This window comes from Scardinius erythrophthalmus, assembly GCF_964197995.2.
Source record: "Scardinius erythrophthalmus genome assembly, chromosome: 3".
In the NCBI taxonomy this organism is placed as follows: Eukaryota; Metazoa; Chordata; class Actinopteri; order Cypriniformes; family Leuciscidae; genus Scardinius; species Scardinius erythrophthalmus.
The window spans coordinates 32,815,368-32,836,192 of NC_138223.1; positions in this window are offsets into that span (position 1 = coordinate 32,815,368).

The following is a 20,825-nucleotide window of genomic DNA, read 5'->3' on the forward strand; positions in this document are numbered from 1 at the left end:
TTACATTAATCAATGTCTAAATCATGTGAAAATGCTTAGGTGAGGGATAAAATTGTTTGAAATATAAATGATCTTTTTCTAATTCTTTTTTTTATTTTTTAATGTGCAATAATCATTGAAAATTATTACAGAGAACAAAGAGTTGTCTCTCTTTTATTTAAAAAATAATTGTCTTCACTTTCTTTTTTAATATGATATAGTACGATTATATAGTATGAAGTCATTATTCAGAAATAGTTGGTATAAAAAAGCTCAGCTGTAACCTGTACTTATTATGTTTTAAGTGTTAGACTGAGTTCAATTACATCCCGTCTGAGTCTGATACTCCTAAATAAATACTTTACCGATAATTAAAATGTTTATAGACTGGTGCCACATAAGTGAACATTTTTAACTTTAAGTTGTTTAGTGGTGCTTAACAAGAGAGCAGAAACCAATATGCTGGTCTGATAAACCTTTAACCCTTAAGTGCATGAATTTTTCACCAATCATTATTACGTATTTGGGTCTTTAGCGACCCAGATTTATATATAACACGGATGGATCTCTACCTGTCGTGATAATATAAAACTCTCCTGATATTAGACAATGACAGAAGTTACCTTTTGAAGCTATGAAGAGTTCAGTTTGAGCAGATGTTTTATACCATCATCACTTTCCTCGTCAGAGCTCATTTCCCAGTACATTCACCATCTGGCTCATATTTGCGATCTATCATTTTCACCATCCTCAAAATCAATATTTTGATCAGCTTCTTTAGGTCCATCATCAAGTGAAAGTGACACTAATGTTTGATTACGTTCAGTACTTGCTCTGCAGTAAATCACTGAGCCATTTAAGTTTTGCTGATGATAGGCTACTCCCTTGTATTTTATTTTTTGCCTGCGGAAACTATCAGTGAAACATCACTTCGTCATTGTGTATCACTGTTATACACCTCGGGTTGTTAGCGAGCCTAAACAATTTTTATAAAAAATCAATGGGTAAACGGGGCATTCTTTTATACATTTGTTTCTTGTCATATTATTTATAATAAATTGATTGAGGAATACTAAGAAGGTTGATGTCTAACTTTAAAAAATGAATGAGGAGGAGGACGTCCCGGGTCACTAAAGACCCGAGGTTAAGGGTTTATATAGTCAAGTCAAGTCATCTTTATTTATATAGCGCTTTTAACAATGTAGATTGTCTCAAAGCAGCTTTACAGAGATAAGCGTATAATTTAAGGTAACAGAGATTGTTTCGGCTTTACAGCAGAGTTAAGTTATTTCCATCTAAAGTTAGTTTTAATTGATTTGGTTCTGTCGCAATGATCATTTGTTATTAAATTAGGGGCCGCTAAGACGACACCATTCTCTCTACACAGACTTTAAACGCGAACCTGTGAGAAACGCTGATGGCGTTCACAAGCGCATTTAGAATGGGTTCTATAGTTATGTGCGTTTGAATATACGCAGGTTTGGAATTCCCCACAAGCCAAGCCTAAGCAAAATACTTGTCTTTCCTTATAAATTTTGATAAGGAATTTTATTTTATTTGTTGCTTTGGGGTAGGACCGCGAGACGAATTTTCCCGACAACGCCTTATCTGTAGAGTGGTAGTGGGATCCTCCATAGGGAGAGACTAGTTGGCACTTCAGCACTGCGTTGTCATCGGTCCAGGTGAAGGTCCTTCGTCAGATCTGGATACGGCCTGGATCCGGCAGGCTGCAGGAAAAACCTTGGGATAAACACAGACACTAAAATTAGCGTAGATGCCATTCTTCTCATGATGTAACGAGTACATCAGGATTTTTGGGAAGTGTTCCCGGTTCCGGCTGACCTAATCTATGCAGCATAACATTAAATTATAGAAGTCTATAATGTATTATGTGAAAGCTAGGTCAAAGAGATGTGTCTTTAATCTGGCTTTGAACTGACAGAGTGTGTCTGCTTCCCGGACAATGGTAGGAAGACTGTTCCAGAGTTTTGGTGCTAAATAGGAAAAGGATCTACCGCCAGCAGTCGATTTTGATATTCTAGGTATAATCAACTGGCCGGAATTTTGAGATCGTAATAGACGTGACGGACTATAATGCGTTAAGAGCTCGCTCAAGTACTGCGGAGCTAAACCATTCAGTGCTTTGTAAGTAATCAGCAATATTTTAAAATTTATGCGATGTTTAATAGGGAGCCAATGCAGTTTTGACAGAACTGGGCTAATATGGTCATACTTCCTGGTTCTGGTAAGAACTCGAGCTGCTGCGTTTTGAACCAGCTGTAGTTTGTTTATTAAGCGTGCAGGGCAACCACCCAGTAGAGCATTACAATAATCTAGCCTTGAGGTCATGAATGCATGAACTAATTGTTCCGCATTTGTCAATGAGAGCATATGGCGTAATTTAGATATATTTTTAAGATGGAAAAATGCAGTTTTACAGATACTGGACACGTGACTTTCAAATGAAAGATTGGTATCAAAGAGCACACCCAGGTTCATAACCGACGACGAAGACTTAACAGAGCAGCCATCAAGTGTTAGACAGTATTCTAGATTATTACGTGAGGAAGTTTTTTGTCCAATAATTAGAAACTCTGTTTTTTCAGAATTTAGAAGTAGGAAATTACAAGTCATCCAATTTTTTATATCCGCTATGCATTCCGTTAATTTTGTGAATTGATAAGTTTCGTTAGGTTTTGAAGAAATATAGAGCTGAGTATCATCGGCATAACAGTGAAAGCTAATGCCATGTTTCCTAATGATATCTCCTAAGGGTAGCATGTACAGAGTGAACAGCAGCGGTCCTAGTACTGAGCCTTGTGGTACGCCATACTGAACTTGTGATCGATGAGACATCTCATCATTTACTGCTACAAACTGATAACGGTCAGATAAGTATGATTTAAACCATGCTAGTGCATTTCCCGTAATGCCAACATAATGTTCTAATCTATTTAAAAGAACGTTGTGGTCGATGGTGTCAAATGCAGCACTAAGATCGAGTAACACTAATAGAGAGATACAACCACGATCGGATGATAAGAGCAAATCATTTGTGACTCTAACGAGAGCTGTCTCGGTACTATGGTACGGTCTAAATCCTGACTGGAAATCCTCGCAGATATCATTTCTTTCAAGAAAGGAACACAGTTGTGAGGATACTGCCTTTTCTAATATCTTTGACAGAAAAGGTAGATTCGAGATCGGCCTGTAATTGACTAATTCTGAAGGATCAAGTTGCGTTTTTTTAACAAGCGGTTTAATCATAGCCAGCTTAAAGTTTTTTGGTACGTATCCTAGAGACAAAGACGAATTAATGATATTAAGAAGAGGATCTATGACCTCTGGAAGTATTTCTTTCAGTAGCTTAGTCGGTATAGGGTCTAACATACATGTTGTAGATTTAGATGATTTAATGAGTTTAGTAAATTCTTCCTCTCCTATAGCAACGAATGAATCAAATTTTTCCTCAGGGAGACTACAATGCACTGCCTGATGTGATACTGTAGTAGACGGTTGCATAGTTATAATTTTGTCCCTGATATTATCAATCTTATAAGTGAAGAAGTTCATAAAGTCATTACTGCTGTGTTGCTTGGAAACTTCGGTGCTTGAAGCTTTATTTTTCGTTAGTTTAGCCACCGTTTCAAATAAATACCTAGGATTATGTTTATTTTCTTCTAATAGGGTTGAAAAATAAGCAGATCTAGCAGCTTTTAAAGCCTCTCTGTAAGTAATTGAGCTCTCTTTCCATGAAATGCGAAATACCTCTAGTTTTGTTTTCTTCCAGTTGCGCTCCATTTTTCTGGCTGCTCTCTTAAGGGCCCGAGTGTGCTCGTTGTACCACGGCGTTGGACTATTTTCTTTAATCTTCTTTAAGCGCAACGGAGCAACTGTGTCTAAAGTGCTGGAAAAGAGAGAGTTAAACGTTTCTGTTGTAATATCTAGTTCTTCTAAGCTATCTGAGATGCTGAGATGATGAAACTGATTAGGAAGATTATTAATAAAGCAATCTTTAGTAGCAGAAGTGATAGGTCTCACATATTTGAAACACGGAGTCGGCTTTGCAGCCTTGGCTAAATGCAAATTACACGAGACTAGGTAATGATCTGAGATGTCATCGCTCTGCTGCAGAATTTCAACGGCATCAACATCTATTCCGTGTGATAATATTAGATCTAGAGTATGATTACGACGATGAGTAGGTCCTGACACGTGTTGTCTAACTCCAATTGAATTTACAATGTCTTTAAATGCCAATCCCAATGCATCTTTTTCATTATCGATGTGTATATTAAAATCACCAACAGTTAGTACTTTATCTGCAGTCAATATTAAAGGAGAACTCCGGTCAATTTTAACATTGAGCTCATTTTTTTGTACATTTGGAGTGCTGTCAATACAGAGAACAACGACAAAAATCGGTGTTGCCTACACCGAGTTATTCTATTTTTAAAATTTGCACCCTATTGACTTCAATGGGGCAAGTAGTAAGCCTGCTTTTTAGCCTCTTAACATCCTTTAAGTGTCATTACAAGTGCACAGAAAATGTGAGTGATTCCTTCCGAGTGAACACGGGTGAATCTGACTGCAGTAGATGTTAGAGATATTAATAAAAATGAAGTTAATTCAGCCAGCGCTCATACCTCTGTTTACATCCTGTTTTCGGTGGAAGGCCATAGTAATCGATTGTCGAGTTCACGCGCATAGGTTTAGTGCCTATGATCACGCGCGTGAACTCGACAATCGATTACTATGGCCTTCCACCGAAAACAGGATGTAAACAGAGGTATGAGCGCTGGCTGAATTAACTTCATTTTTATTAATATCTCTAACATCTACTGCAGTCAGATTCACCCGTGTTCACTCGGAAGGAATCACTCACATTTTCTGTGCACTTGTAATGACACATCAAGGATGTTAAGAGGCTAAAAAGCAGGCTTACTACTTGCCCCATTGAAGTCAATAGGGTGCAAATTTTAAAAATAGAATAACTCGGTGTAGGCAACACCGATTTTTGTCGTTGTTCTCTGTATTGACAGCACTCCAAATGTACAAAAAAATGAGCTCAATGTTAAAATTGACCGGAGTTCTCCTTTAATTCTGATAGAAAGTCCGCAAATTCTTTGATAAAGTCTGTATGGTGCCCTGGTGGCCTGTATACAGTAGCCAGCACAAATCTCAAACGTGATTTATCGTTTACACTATATATTTTTACATTAAGCACCAATGCTTCAAAAGAATTATATTTAAAACTTGATTTCTTAGTGGTATTGAAACTATTACTATAAATTACAGCAACACCACCCCCTTTGCATTTCAGACGAGGCTCATGTTTATAACAGTAATCTTGCGGGGTTGATTCATTTAAAGGGGTCATATAATGGTACATGCACTTTTACAAGTTGATTGCACTGAAATGTCTGTTGGCAGTGCCTGTACACAACCATCCTATCATGATAAAAATCCATCCAGTGGTTTTGTTTTAATCTCCTTATATGTTTGACCATCTCTGAAATCAAGCCGTTCGATATTGTGACGTCATAAGATCGTACGCCCCTCCCGCTATTGTGATTGACAGCCGTGTTTCAACACAAGACCCGCCCTGAGCAAGCTGTGACAGCCGTCGTCATAGTAGTCCGCTATTGTTGATATGCTGGAGTAGAATGGCGTCTAAGCGATTGTGGTGTTCTGTTCTTAGATGTAATAAGGAACACAGCAGTCATTTGGATGTTCCTAAATCCGAGCCGTTGAAGAAGCAGTGGCTGAGTTTTGTTTTTGAAGCAATATGCCCAAAGGATTGACGCGGGGATTCCCTCACGGGGATTCCCCACGATCGTCTGTGCTTTCATGTTTGCGCGAATCATTTCACACCAGACAGCTTCACAAACGAGAAAAAACGGATCGGTACCAACGTGTTCCTGCTAAACCTCCAGAAGATGTGAGTGTAATGTTTTATTAACCTTTATATTAGTATTTATATTAATCTTTGCGAAATTTGCAAACCTTGCTGCAGGCTTCACGATGAATGCGTCTAAGGTTTACACTCAGGGTACATTACAGCATGTTTTCTATGTACGACGTTCTCAATATAATTCATAATCCCACGTTTATAACGAATAACACGTGGTTATTGTGTTAGATACGGTCAGAGAATGTCTAATACGGTGTACCCACAGAACAGAGGGGCGGGGTGAGCAAAGCTCATTATCATTTAAAGACACATGCACTGAAACGGCGTGCTGAAAACAGAGCTGTTTTTGACCAGGTAAAATTAGTGTTTTCTTACAATACTAATGAGAATTTTTAATTAAAGTATATTACAAACTTTTAATTTAGACCCTAAAGAATCATATTAGCTTGTACAAAAATGGCATTATATGACCCCTTTAAAGTAATGTAATCGTTTGGTTTTAGCCAGGTTTCTGTCAAACACAGCACATCTAGGTTATTATCTGAAATCATATCGTTAACAACGAGTGCTTTTGAAGTAAGCGATCGAATATTCAGCAACCCAAGCTTTAGCATTTGCTCATCTGTATTATAGCTGTTTTTTATTTGTTGAACATCAATTAAATTTTTAACCTTAGTTGGGTTTAAACGTTTTTTTGGATTTCCAAATTCGGGGAACAGACACAGTCTCTATCTGATGATAGCTAGGTGAAAGAGGCTCTATGTGATAGGATTTATCTGACCTTGGTGACGCGAGGCCGCTAGCAGACGGTCGGTTAAGCCAGTCTGTCTGCTTCCTGACCTGAGCCCCAGATTGTCATGTTTGAGCTCTAAGACTATGAGCCATATTACTAGAGAGAAGAGCAGCACCATCCCAGGAGGGATGAATACCATCTCTTTTCAACAGGTCAGGTTTGCCCCAAAAACTTTTCCAATTGTCTATGAATTCTATATTATTAAGCGGACACCACCGAGACAGCCAACCGTTAAGCGAACATAATCTACTATCTCATCACTCCTGCGAACAGGAAGGGGGCCAGAGCAAATTACAGTCCTTGACATCGTACTTGCAAGTTCACACACCTCTTTAATATTAATTTTGGTGATCTCCGACTGGCGGAGTCGAACATCATTAGTGCCGACATGAATAATGATCTTAGAGAATTTACGATTAGCATTAGCCAGCACTTTTAAATTTGCTTTGATGTCAGGCGCTCTGGCTCCCGGCAAACATGTGACTATGGTGGCTGGTGTCTCTATTTTCACGTTCCGTGTGATTGAATCGCCAATAACTAGGGCACAATCATTCTCAGTGGGTGTTTCACTGAGCGGGGCAAATCGATTTGTTATGGTAATCGGAACGGAAGAGTGGTTTTTAGATCCGCGACTAGAGTGATCCCTCACTGTCACCCATTTGCCCGGCTGCACGGGCTCTACTTCAGCCAGAACCGACTCATGTAAAGTGGTCACTAACGTAGACTCACTGTATTCCGGACATCACGGTATTCCGGACACTTGACCTTTTCCCGCAAATTCTATAAATAAACACTGCCAGGTCACGGCATCTATATATATCTGTGTCTTCTTTGCCTCCTCCTCTTTCGACTCAGACCAACCTTGTGTTTCCAGAGCCAGTCATTTCAGAGAAATCAACGTGAGTTTCTAATGTACACCAATGACTGTTCAGAAAATGGCGGGGGGAGGGTTTTCCGGCTGGACAAAAGGAAGAGGGGAAGAATACCTCGGCTCTTAAAACACAATCACCCACCCAAAAATGTCAAATAAAAACATTCTTATGGTCTTATAAAATAATTAAAGAGTTACAATATAAAAATATTTGTACTTTAAGGTATATACATGTTCAATGGAGCACTTTGTCCTACATGAAGTTGAGCGGCAGCGGCGCATCACTGCACCATCATTAAATCACCTCACGTTAGGACAGCACGCATTGTAGTAGCATGCAATTTAACATAATTTCAAGCCATTAAGTTAATACAAGTTAACTTAAGCCATAAAAGTAAATAAATGATTAACTTAACGTTATTAACTTTACTTTTATTTACTAAATTACTTTTATTTTCTGAATAATTTTATTTAGTAAATAAAAGTAAAGTTAATAACGTTAAGTTAATCATAATTTCTATTACGTTACAATAACGTTAAGTTAACTTATTTGAGGACCCAATAAAAATGAATGAATCTAGACTTCATTTTATAAAAGGAACTTTTAATAACACGGAAAAAGTGAACATCAACAAACAACTAACTTATAAAATTTAATAACATGGAAAAAGATTAACATTACATTACATTAACAAAAAACTATATACATTTAATATAATATAACTTACATTTAAAGGGATAGTTCACCCAAAAATTAAAATGCTGTCCTCATTTAACTTGCTCACCCTCATGTTGTTCCAAACCTGTATGACTTTCTGCTGAACACAAAAGAAGATATTTTTAATAAAGTCGGTAACCAAACGACTGATGGACCCCATTGACTTCCATAGTAGGAAAAAAGACTATGGAAGTCAATGGGGACCAGCAACTGTTCAGTTACCAACCTTCTTTAAAATATTTTCTTTTGTGTTCAGCAGAAGACAAAAGAAGATATTTTTAATAAAGTCGGTAACCAAACGACTGATGGACCCCATTGACTTCCATAGTAGGAAAAAATACTATGGAAGTCAATGGGGACCAGCAACTGTTCAGTTACCAACCTTCTTTAAAATATCTTCTTTTGTGTTCAGCAGAAGAAAGGAAATCATACAGGTTTGGAACATGAGGGCGAGTAGGCTAAATGATGACAGCATTTTCATTTTTGGGTGAACTATCCCTTTAATGTTAGTTTTCCCTTTCCCTGGTGTGTCCTGGCCTGGTGTGTCCTCTCCCCGCCTGTTAAAAAGAAAAACATTAATGCTTTAAAAACACTTAATGTTAAAGCCATAAGTATAAGAACTCACAACAGTATTAACATTACAGAAAAGCTTACAAATGCATGTCTTCTTTTGGTTATGCTATGTTAGGGAAGAATGTCAGGGGAAAAAAAATACAGCAGGGAAATGCTAGACACAGCATTAAATGCTTTAAAGGCAGGAGAAAGCGTGAGAAGAGTCTCACAGAAATTCGGGATCCCGAAGTCCACCCTGTCAGACCACAAGCTGGGGAAATCTGAATGTGGTCCTCATCCAAATAGGGCCCTTACCCTGGAGGAAGAGGAATCGTTAGTGAATTATATTGTTTGGATGGCAGATCATGGGTTTCCTCTTACAAGAACCATAGTCAAGTGTCTTGCCCTGGAGATAATAAAAGAGAGCAGCCGGAAGACTCTGGTCAACCTGGAGACGGGGTTGAGCGACAACTGGTGGGTCCGCTTTAAAGTTCGCCATCCAGAGCTGACCACCCGGACACCGGACTCCCTCGATAGGGCCAGGGTCCTTGCCGCAACACCTGAGGGGATAGATCATTTTTTCAATTTGCTTGTTAAAATTATCGACCTCCACAGTCTCCATGACAAACCTCACCAGCTGTGGAACTGTGACGAGACGGGCTTCGGAGATAAGCCAAAGTCGAAGGAGAAGGTGATCTGCCAAAAGGGAAAGCGCCACATCTACCGGCAGCAGACCACCACCAGGGAGCACATCACTGTGCATGTAGCAGTAAGTGCAGCTGGTGAAAGTGTCCCTCCCTTCATTATTTATCCCCGCTGCCTTCCCAGTGTGGCGTATGCCTTGGGTGGGCCAGAAAATAGCCTTTACGGTTATGCAGAAAAAGGCTACATGACTGCAGAGCTATTTTTGAAATGGCTGGACCATTTTATCAAGTATGCCCCTCCTGCACGCCCTCTAGTACTTGTAATGGACCAGCATGAAACTCACTGTGGCCGTCACATAATAGACGTCTGCAGGCAAAACCAGATTGAGATTCTCCTCCTTCCCCCTCACACAACTCACATGCTGCAGCCACTGGACATAAGCGTTTTCAACCCCCTGAAGGGAGTTTTCAGCACCCTGGCTAGTCGCATGGGCCTGGTGAGAGGAGATATGGTGATTGGCAAGAAGCACTTCTCCTCTGTGCTGAAGCATGCCTATGAAAAGGCCGTCACTGCAGCCAACATCACATCAGGATTCCGGAAGGCCGGCATCTATCCTCTGTCAAGAGATGCAGTGGACATGACACAGGTTAGGTTCTTTATTGTATTTTCTAAAAATATTCCTATTAATTGTGTTATGCAACTTAAATCTAACATAATGTGAAGAATACCAGTTTTTAACTTGAGCACTCTCTATCTAGATTGTAAAGCTTGTGCCCAGTGCAGCTGCTGTGCCCACCTACTCCACAGCAGCCACTGCTTCCTCCTCCTTCACTGCAGCCACTGCTTCCTCCTCCTTCACTGCAGCCACTGCTTCCTCCTCCTCCACTGCAGCCACTGCTTCCTCCTCCTCCACGGCAGCCACTGCTTCCTCCTCCTTCACTGCAGCCACTGCTTCCTCCTCCTTCACTGCAGCCACTGCTTCCTCCTCCTCCACTGCAGCCACTGCTTCCTCCTCCTCCACGGCAGCCACTGCTTCCTCCTCCTCCACGGCAGCCACTGCTTCCTCCTCCTCCACGGCAGCCACTGCTTCCTCATCCTTCACTGCAGCCACTGCTTCCTCCTCCTCCACGGCAGCCACTGCTTCCTCCTCCTTCACTGCAGCCACTGCTTCCTCCTCCTTCACTGCAGCCACTGCTTCCTCCTCCTCCACGGCAGCCACTGCTTCCTCCTCCTCCACGGCAGCCACTGCTTCCTCCTCCTTCACTGCAGCCACTGCTTCCTCCTCCTCCACTGCAGCCACTGCTTCCTCCTCCTCCACGGCAGCCACTGCTTCCTCATCCTTCACTGCAGCCGATGCGCCCTCCTCCTCCATGGCAGCCACTGCTTCCTCCTCCTCCACTGCAGCCACTGCTTCCTCCTCCTCCACGGCAGCCACTGCTTCCTCCTCCTCCACGGCAGCCACTGCTTCCTCCTCCTCCACGGCAGCCACTGCTTCCTCCTCCTTCACTGCAGCCACTGCTTCCTCCTCCTTCACTGCAGCCACTGCTTCCTCCTCCTCCACTGCAGCCACTGCTTCCTCCTCCTCCACTGCAGCCACTGCTTCCTCCTCCTCCACGGCAGCCACTGCTTCCTCCTCCTCCACGGCAGCCACTGCTTCCTCATCCTTCACTGCAGCCGATGCGCCCTCCTCCTCCATGGCAGCCACTGCTTCCTCCTCCTCCATGGCAGCTGCTGCTCCCTCATCTGCTGTGCCCAGCTCCACCACAGCAGTAGCTTCTTCCTCCTCTGCTGTGGCCACCTGTTCCACTTCACCGGTCTGTCCTACTTGCAACAAGAGCACAAAAAATTACTTGGTGGAAACTGGCCTCATTCCACAATATTTAGCGGACATCCTGGTCACACCCACCTTTGGCCAGAGAGCGGAAGGGATACGGCGTCGAGTGCCACTGCAAGCCCGGGTCATAACAAGTGACGATTATGTGGCACACCTTGACAACCTAGAGGCCAAAGAAAAAGAAAAAGAAGAACAGAAGAAGAAAAGGAAGGAGGAACAGGAGAAGAATAGGGAAGCAAAAAGGGCTAGACAGGCTAAGGCAGCGAGAAGAGGAGCGCCTGCGATGGATGATGGCAGCTACTGTTCTGTTTGCAAAAGCAGTTTACCACCAGGGTCCAACGCAGAGGTGGACGAGTGGATCCAGTGTGACCTCTGCCAGCTGTGGTTCCACATGGCGTGTGTGGACACAGACACTGTCCCTGACGGAGAGTGGCTGTGTCACAAGTGTGGTGTCACTATGTAAATAGATAGCCTATAGATAGATAGATAGAATAGATAGTTAGATATAGACATTATATATATATATAGACATTATATAGATTTAGATAGAATAGATATTGTTAGATATAGACATATATCATTATAAATTGTTATTGTTAAAATTAAGTTGTTATTTTTGTGTTATATTTGTGTTCATTCTGTTTTTGTTTTTGATCAATTTTATGTGTTAATTAGTTCTCTTTTGTAATAATTAAATGCGTTCAATAATTCAACAAATTGGCAAAATTGTGTTTATTTATTTTTATTTACGGTAAATAAATCCTCCACATGACTTTACATGAGCAGTATTTCTAGCTATAACAATATACTAAGATTATTTAAAATTCTTAAATATGACATTAACGTTAGAATATAATACTGCCATGTGCTTCACATGTGCAATCGTCGATGCCATGTGCTTCACATGAGCAACCGTCGATTAAAAGAGTGTATAGACGCTGATAAATAATAAATATACAACATATGAAGATTAATATCATTATTTTATCAATTTATAGTTGTTAAAATGTATGTGTTCTATATTAGAAATGACTCCTCCTTACCTGTCCGAAACACGGTGAGTAAAAAATTTCAACCGTCCGGAACACAGTGAGTCCTCACGGTAATCCGGACACTGCTGCTGAGTCCCAATTCGCATACTATCCGTCCTAAATAGTATGCGAAACTAGAATTAGTACGTCCCAAATCGTAGCATGTTGAAATGAGTAATCCAAAGATACCCGGATGGTCTACTATTTCCGGTTAGAATTCGAAGTGCAGATCAATGCACACTCTAACGGCTAATATTGCCCACAACCCATTGCGTGCGGGAGGGAGGAGCTTTGCGGTGATGATGGTGATGTAAACCTGGCAGTCGGATGCAGCAACGGAGATGCGCCCTCAGTTTTTAAGTGTAAGAATTAAAATGTTTAACCCTAATTAAACTTATATTTTATTGTCTCGTAATATTAATGGGTTTATGTTGTGCCAAAAAAGTACCGTGTTTATCTTGTAGGGTCCGATGAAGATAACGAGCGCCTCATTGCAGGCTACAAAACAATAAATAAAAAGGCTCTAGTACAGTGTCATGCAAGTGTCTTTTTTTAATGTATTTCTTTTGATGTTTCTGTCTGACTTATTTGTAGTAATACTGTGGCTGTACATATGTTAACTTTATCAGTCCAATCAAAAGAAACATGGTTACTACACTTTTACTATAGTAAAAGCATGGTTCATTTTCATCGGGGTATTTTTAAGTATTATACATAAGTATAAGATTAAGTATAAAATACGTCAAACAATAGTTACACTATAAACTTTAAATATTTTAACTCAGAAAATAAGTAGCGCTAGCTTTCGTTACACACATTTGCACATGAACGTCAGAACCAGCCGCCTCACAAACGACCTGCGTTTGGTTGATCTACGACGACGCCCTACTTCACTCCTCAATTTGGTAAACACATTGTAAATGTATTGTGGAAAAAAGATGGGAATAGTAGCTAAATAAAATTATATTGGATATATAAGAATGATGAAATGTTAAATGTTTTGTTAACAGTCGAGGTGTGCGTAACTAGGCAACCACGTTCAAGTTCACGTTGCATGACGTCATCGAAGTATGTCCCAGAACGTGCATACTTTTTTTGCTACACACTCAAAAGTATGTACTTTTTCATCACAAAAAAAGTACATACTTTTAGGTCGTAGTATAAGTAGGCGAATTGGGACTCAGCACATGTCTCCCGGCGGTTTTTTCAAGATTTCTCCAAAATGATTGGTTCAAAATGTGTCAATCAAACTTTGGAAACATGTGGAAGGCATGTCCCCAGAGACAGACGAGCCAATCAGGTTTCTCTTTCCGCGAATTGATATCTTACAGGACTTTTTACTGTGCAAAGTGTCCGGAATACAGTGAGTCTACGTTATACTATGCGCATCCAAAACATCTAAAGCACTAGCACTCTTACTATCCTCAATTAAAGTTTGGATGCGTGTTTCTAATTCTGAAATCTTCTCTGTCAACCTAACTGTCTCCTTACATTTATCACATATAAATCATATATTGTCGACAGAGAAGCCTATACTAAACATGTGACATGAAGTGCAAGTGACAATAACAGGACAAGACATTACTCACCGTGTTTGTTGAGTGATTCTTACTCACCTGGGGCCCGTTCTTCGTACGTCGCTAACTCACTTAGCTGGATTTGATTGTTGGCGATTTGGCATGATCCTGGATTGTTTGGTTCTTCGACGCTCATCCTGGGGTCCGTTCTTCGTACGTCGCTAACTCACTTAGCTGGATTTGATTGTTGGCGATTTGGCATGATCTTGGATTGTTTGGTTCTTCAACGCTCTTCCTGGACTTGCTGTCATAGCAACATGTGCGCAAACTTAAACCTGCTCGGGAGCAGGCTTATTTCATGTTAACAGGATTAGATCCCGGCTTCATAAGCGGAGCTGATACGGGAAGTCCAGCGCAGCGCGATAGAGCACTTTCTGAGATATTTATTTTTTCTCGTGATTCGTGAGATTGTCGTTTTTTGTCGTTTTTTTTTTGTCGCTTTTATGTTTAAAAGACAGTTTTTTTTATTATTATTATTTTTTTTGTTTTTTGGCATTTCCAAGCCACTTAAGACCCAATGTTGTAAAGCAGTGTTTTTTTTTTTTTTTTTTAGGCTATCTGAAAAGGAGGATTGATAGAGATGTGTAGGTGGCTGGCTTGAAAACCAGTGGAGGTGTCGGTAAGAACAATCCAGTCTAGTCACTTCAATTACACGGCATCTTTCTTTATTAGGAATGTATGTGTGTGAGCGTGTGGTTTCTACAAGAACAGAAATACAATGTTTTAGTTCACAATAAACATAACATGAAATCAACATGAAATCCACTGGAAATAAAGGAATTTAAACAATACATGAAGTCATCTACTCATAATATAATCTCAGATACATATGTAAATAACTAAAGAACATGCCTAAGCAAGAAATACAGCAAAATAAACACATTTAGGATAAACTTAATACAGAATAATGATTAAGTGTCAAAATAAGCACTTACATGGTCAAATACACACACGCAGGGAAAAACAAAGGAAGAACTCAGTCCTCTGCACAGTGCATCCATGTGCACCAGAATGAAGGTGCTGTGGGCACAGGTGCAATTTATAAGGCCTGATAGTGTCCTAATTGGCTTGAGATTAGGTGGGTGGAGCTAAAACTTAATAGGAAAATTAACAAGCAAAGTGGGGTGTGGCACATGCTTGGCACCTTGACGCTTAGGGACACACAACTTCTCAACAGCCGCCCCCAAATTTGTATGGCAAATTTGATCAATCAGGGGAGATCAGGCAGGGCAGGAAGAGGAATGAGGCGGGCAATGGGCCTTGTATATGTCCTGTCCTTGACTTGGACATCAGCAACCCTACAACGGCCATCCTTGCTGGAATGAAGGGAGATGACCTTACCCACTGACCATTGGGATCTGGGAAGTTGAGGATCTAGTATTAGAACAACAGTGTTAGGTTGTAGGTTAGGATGATCTGTGCGCCACTTCTGTCTGGACTGGAGAGAGGGAAGGTAATTTCGAAGGAAATGGGCCCAAAAATGATCAGAAAGGATCTGGCTGTGACGCCATTGACGGCGACTGTGCAGCTCAGAGTCTGGATATGTAACCAGAGGAAGGGAAGCATCATGCCGCCCCATCAGCAGCAAGTTAGGGGTCACCGGGTCAGGGTCAGCAATGTCAGAAGACACATAGCCTATGGGTTTGGAATTTAAGATGCCTTCAATTTCAATCATTACTGTGCGTAATACCTCCTCACTGACAATTTGAGCACCGAGGGTAGTCTCCAGAGCGATTTTGATGGAGCGTATTTCACGCTCCCAGGTTCCACCAAAGTGAGGTGCGTATGGAGGATTGAATTTGAAGGAAATCCTCTGCTTAGCTAGAGCTTCCTGAAGGTCAGGGGTCAGGGATTGATAGGCATCAAGTAACTCTCTCTTACCGCCAATGAAGTTGGTACCTCTGTCAGAGAGTAGTTCAAATGGTTTACCTCTGCGAGCAATAAAGCGCCTGAGCGCCATCAGGAAGGAGTCTGTATTTATGTGACTGAGTAGATCAAGATGCACGCACCTAGTCGTCAGACATTTGAAAATTATTCCCCACCTTTTCTCAGCTCGTCTGCCAATCTTTACTGTATAGGGCCCGAAACAATCCATCCCAGTGGAATAGAATGGAGGTGTGTTCAGGCGAAGGCGAGCGGGAGGGAGATCCGCCATTTGGGGAATAATAGGATGTGCTCGGGACTGTTGGCATTTCGGGCATCTATGCTGATATTTTTTTACTGCCTCACGACCCCTCAGGATCCAGTACCGCCTCCTTAACTCAGCGAATAGCCTCTCTCGCCCAGGATGTTGTAAGTGGTCATCACAATCCTTAATTATAAGCGTTGTGATTGGATGGGCAGGGTCCAGGACTACTGGATGAATGGCATCAGGGGGTAGATCACTACTTCGCCGTAACCTTCCGCCAACTCGAATAAGCCCTGATGCTGGGTCTAGCTCTGGGGCAAGGGAGAGTAAACGGCTTGAAGGAAGAAGGGGCTTTTGGGTTTGAAGGCAGGCTAAATCATCCCTGAAGGAATCCACCTGGGCTTGTCTTAGGATGGCTGTCTCTGAATCACGATAGTTTTCTGCTGATGGAGGCTTTGCCGCTCCATGAAGAGATGCGGCCATGCAGTCAAGGAGATCTTGGAGGGTGGCAAATTGACTAGGGTCAGGGATGGAGGGGTATGGACTGAGAGATACAGCACCACAGAAGCTGGGCTTACGGCACTCTTCAGCATCATCAGACTGATCTATGACAGGGCTAGTGGGCCACAGTTCGGGGGATTGAAACATGAAGGCAGGTCCTTGGTTCCACCTGCAGGGCCTACTAAGTTCAGCAAGTAGCTTTCCTCTAGTTAGGTCGTCCGCTGGGTTGTTCTTAGAATCCACATAACACCACTCCTGGCCTTTAGTGAGCTCCTGAATCTCAGCTACCCTGGTTCCAACGAAAACTTTGTAACGGCAAGAGTCAGAGGTGAGCCAATGGAGTACAGTGGTAGAGTCAGTCCACAGAATAGTCTTTCTGATATGGAGGGTGAGCTCTGTTTGGAGGAGACTGAATAGCTGAGCTCCTATGAGGGCAGCACATAATTCAAGTCGTGGAATGGAAAGTTGTTTTTTGGGAGCAACGCGGGACCTCGCCATGAGAAAGGACACATTCCCTTGCTGCTGACAATCTTCTGTGCGCATGTAGGCAACCGCACCATAGGACTTCTCTGATGCATCACAGAAGATGTGGAGGTCTTGAGTGGTTAAGGAGGTGTCTACTGAATGAGGTGTGAGGCAGCGAGGCAAAGTGATGGTGGAGAGGTTAGGAAGTTCATTCTCCCATGAAAGCCAGGCTTTTAAGAGATCATGAGGGAGATTAGGGTCATCCCATTCTCGTGCCTTTCCCCATAAGTGCTGGACGATGATTTTGGCTCTTGTGGTGTAAGGGAGGATATAGCCAAGAGGATCATACTGGCTAGCAAGGACTCTGTAAATATGACGCATAGTTGGAGTAGTAGATTCAATGGCTCTGTGCCTGTATCTGAGAGTATCTGTATGGCAGTTCCAGAGGAGGCCTAGAGTAGACTCTAAGGGATCAAGAGAAGGATGGTGTGATAACCAGAGCTCTGTCTGTTCTGACCTGGCTTCAGGAGGGAGGTGACAGATGACCTGAGGATCATTACTGGCCCATTGTCTGATTTCGAAGCCACCAGAGGAGAGGGTAGTGCGTAGGCTATTAAGGAGATCTTTGGCTTCCTCTGGAGTGGGGAAACTCTGTAAACAGTTATCCACGTAGAAATTACTGTGTATGGAACTGTGAATGCACTCATCTGCCTGAGCATCTTTGATGATCCTCTGGAGGATGTAAATGGCACAGCAAGGGCTTGAGGTTGTGCCAAAGGGGAGGACTTGCCATTCATACACAGTTGGGGGAACTTTACAGTCCAGGTCACGCCAGAGGAATCGCAGGAGAGGTTTATCCTGGGGTAATAGGCGCACCTGGTGAAACATTGATTTAATGTCTCCACTGATTGCAATCTTGTGCTGCCTAAAACGGAGCAAAACTCCAAGGAGGGAAGGCCCGAGGATTGGTCCAGGAAGTAACTGCGAGTTCAAACACTGATTTCGGAAGGAGAAGGAGCAATCAAACACAATGCGATCTTTACCATTGTGATGCACATTGTGGTGGGGTATGAACCAGGACTCAGGAGTATCTTCTATTTCAGAGGATGACAACTTTTTGACATACCCAGCATTAACTAATTTCTGGATCTCACCAGTATAGTTCTTTGCCTGTTGTGGATTTTGAAGGAGTCGCCTTTCACAGCTGCGGAGACGGGAAATTACTGCCTCCTTGGGGGCCTTCAGAGGGGGCCAGGGGTCTACACGGAGGAGGGGTGCTGCATATCGTAGAACGCCGTCAACAGGTGTCCTGATAGTTTGGGTCTCAAGCTGGTGCATTGCCTCTTGATCCTGTTTGGACCGAACCACTGCTTTCATGCTTCTCTGTGGTAACGCATCAATCTGCCATAGTTTCTGAACATTATGGTGGATGTCATCAGGTGGGCATTTAAAGGAGATATAATGAGAACAAGTAGAAGATAAGCTAGAAAGATCTCTTGCAGGACCCTGCAGTGTCCAGCCGAGCCGGGTCTTGATTGCTACAGGGGATCCAGGAGGGCCTAATTTGACAGGTTGTGTTGGGATGATAAGGTGTGTATGATCAGCTCCTATAAGGAGAAGTGGCCTTACTCTATTAAGCTGTTTGAGAGGGAACTGACGGAGATGTGAGTAGCGCCGCTGGAGGAATTTCACCGGGTGAGAATGTTCTGACAAGGATAGTTGTTCAGCAGTGAAGGCTTGACTGATGACATAGGACTTATTAGGATGCACTTTAGGAATAAGGGTGAAGGATACAGAAGCTCCATTAAGAGTCTGAACATCCTGTCTCACGGTTCTCAGCTGTAGACTCTCAGATTTACCTTTTAGCTGAAGTGTTTGGGCAGCAGGGTGAAGGAGGATTGTTCTTTCGGACCCATCATCCAGTATGGCATAAGTGTCTAAGGATCTGTCTCCACTGCGCAGGGTCACTTCAACTACCTTCAGTAGTACTTTATTGCAGTCACTAGGGTGGTCAAGATATAGATTTTGCACTTGCCTCTGATTAACGTTGCATAGGATGTGTAGGTGTTTCCCATTACACTGGCTGCAGCGTCCTTTCAGGTTACATTGGGTTGTAAAGTGATCTCGTAAACATCGCCAACAACGTCTCTGTTCCTTGATCCAATTAGTTATCTGGTCTTTGGTGAGCTGGAGGAAATCACCACACTTACTGACATGATGTTCAGTAGAATTGCAGTAAGCGCACACTGGATAGGATTCAGCCAAGTTGTTAGGAGGCTGAATTACTTTCGGTGAGAGAACTTGGGCTTTGGAGGAGGTCATATGAGAGGAGGTTTTAATACCATGGAGTATGGTTGTACCTCTTAATGGGTGAGGAGGTGGAGGAGGCCTCTGCCGGATAGGCTGAAAGGTCCTTTCTCTCCTAGGCTGGCAGCGGGCTTCTTGTTGTAGCCAGTTGGAAAAATCTAGGAGGTTATAGGAAAGGGAACCTGGTCTACTCAAGCATATCCATCTCTTAAACTGACAGAACTGCTCATGGGGAAGTTTCTCTAGAAGTCGCTCAACATGTGAGCCACAGGTAAGCTCAGAGAGACCCTCAGGGCCCATGGATTGAAGGAGGCCTACTAATGCTTGCACTCGAAGAGAAAATTGGTCCAAGCCTCTACCATCACCTGTACGAATAACAGGCATCTCCATGATGGACCGGAGCTCCTTCAAAGCAAGCTGTCTATGTTGACCGTAACGCTCATCTAGGGCTCGTATAGCTCGAGTATAAGGATCTGGGGCATAAACATAAGCCAAAGCAAGTCTCCTCGCCTGGTCCACCTTTAGATGATCCAATAGGATGTGGTATTTATATTGCTCTGATTCTCTTGGATCTAACAAGTTGGATAGGGCCATCTTTAACATCATGTACTGACATTCATCCTCTCTTGTGAGATCAGGGAAAGAAGGACCTTCTACCCTCCTATGGTTTAACTGCAGGGGAACAATAGGAGGAACTAGCTGGTTTAGAGGGGCAGCCGATGTCAGGTGGTGGGGCTGCACATTGAGAGGCTGGTATGCCGGCTGGACAGAATAGGACAAAACACCAGGCAAAGGTTGATTTGGCAGTGTATAGGCTGGGAGCATGGGGTTATATGAGGCTGGTGCTTGATATGTGACAGGAAACTGACCACAGCCAGGAGGATGCGTGCTCTGCAACGACTGTGGCATAGGTTGGGTAAGAGGGGCACGACTTACAGGAGGCAGAGGAGATGGAAGCTGTGGCTGAAGTAGGAGAGGAGGGGGCCTATGGTCCTCTGTATGGGCTTGTGGAGATGCTGCTGATTGAAGGTTAAGATTATCAGGGCAAGGGGATGGCAAGCGAGACCGTGAGGAGTGGGTGCTGCTCCTAAGCATGCACTGCTGGATTAGTCTACCCTGATTTCTTAATTCTTCTACCAATTGCTGTAGGAGTGCAGTCTGAGTATCAGGAATGGGAGCTATTGGAGAGGTATGTTGGTGTTCAACTTCAGGGGTTTGCACTCTCTCAGATAGGACAGGTGAATAAGGGTGTGGAATATCCTCCTGAATGTCTCCCTCCGTGGGCAATTCCAACTCCTCTGGCTCTTCCTCAGACTCATCTTCTTTCCAGGGTTGATAATGAGGACCAGTACCAGGAATATCTGCAGGATGGAGCAGTTGTTGTTCTGGTGCTTCTGCTGTAGGTTGCGACCGCTGAGGATATTGTAGGATGAAATCATCATAACGTGCGGGGAGCTGAGCTTGGCGACGTGGGCGCTCATGCTGAGACAATGAGGGCAGGGAGTGACTA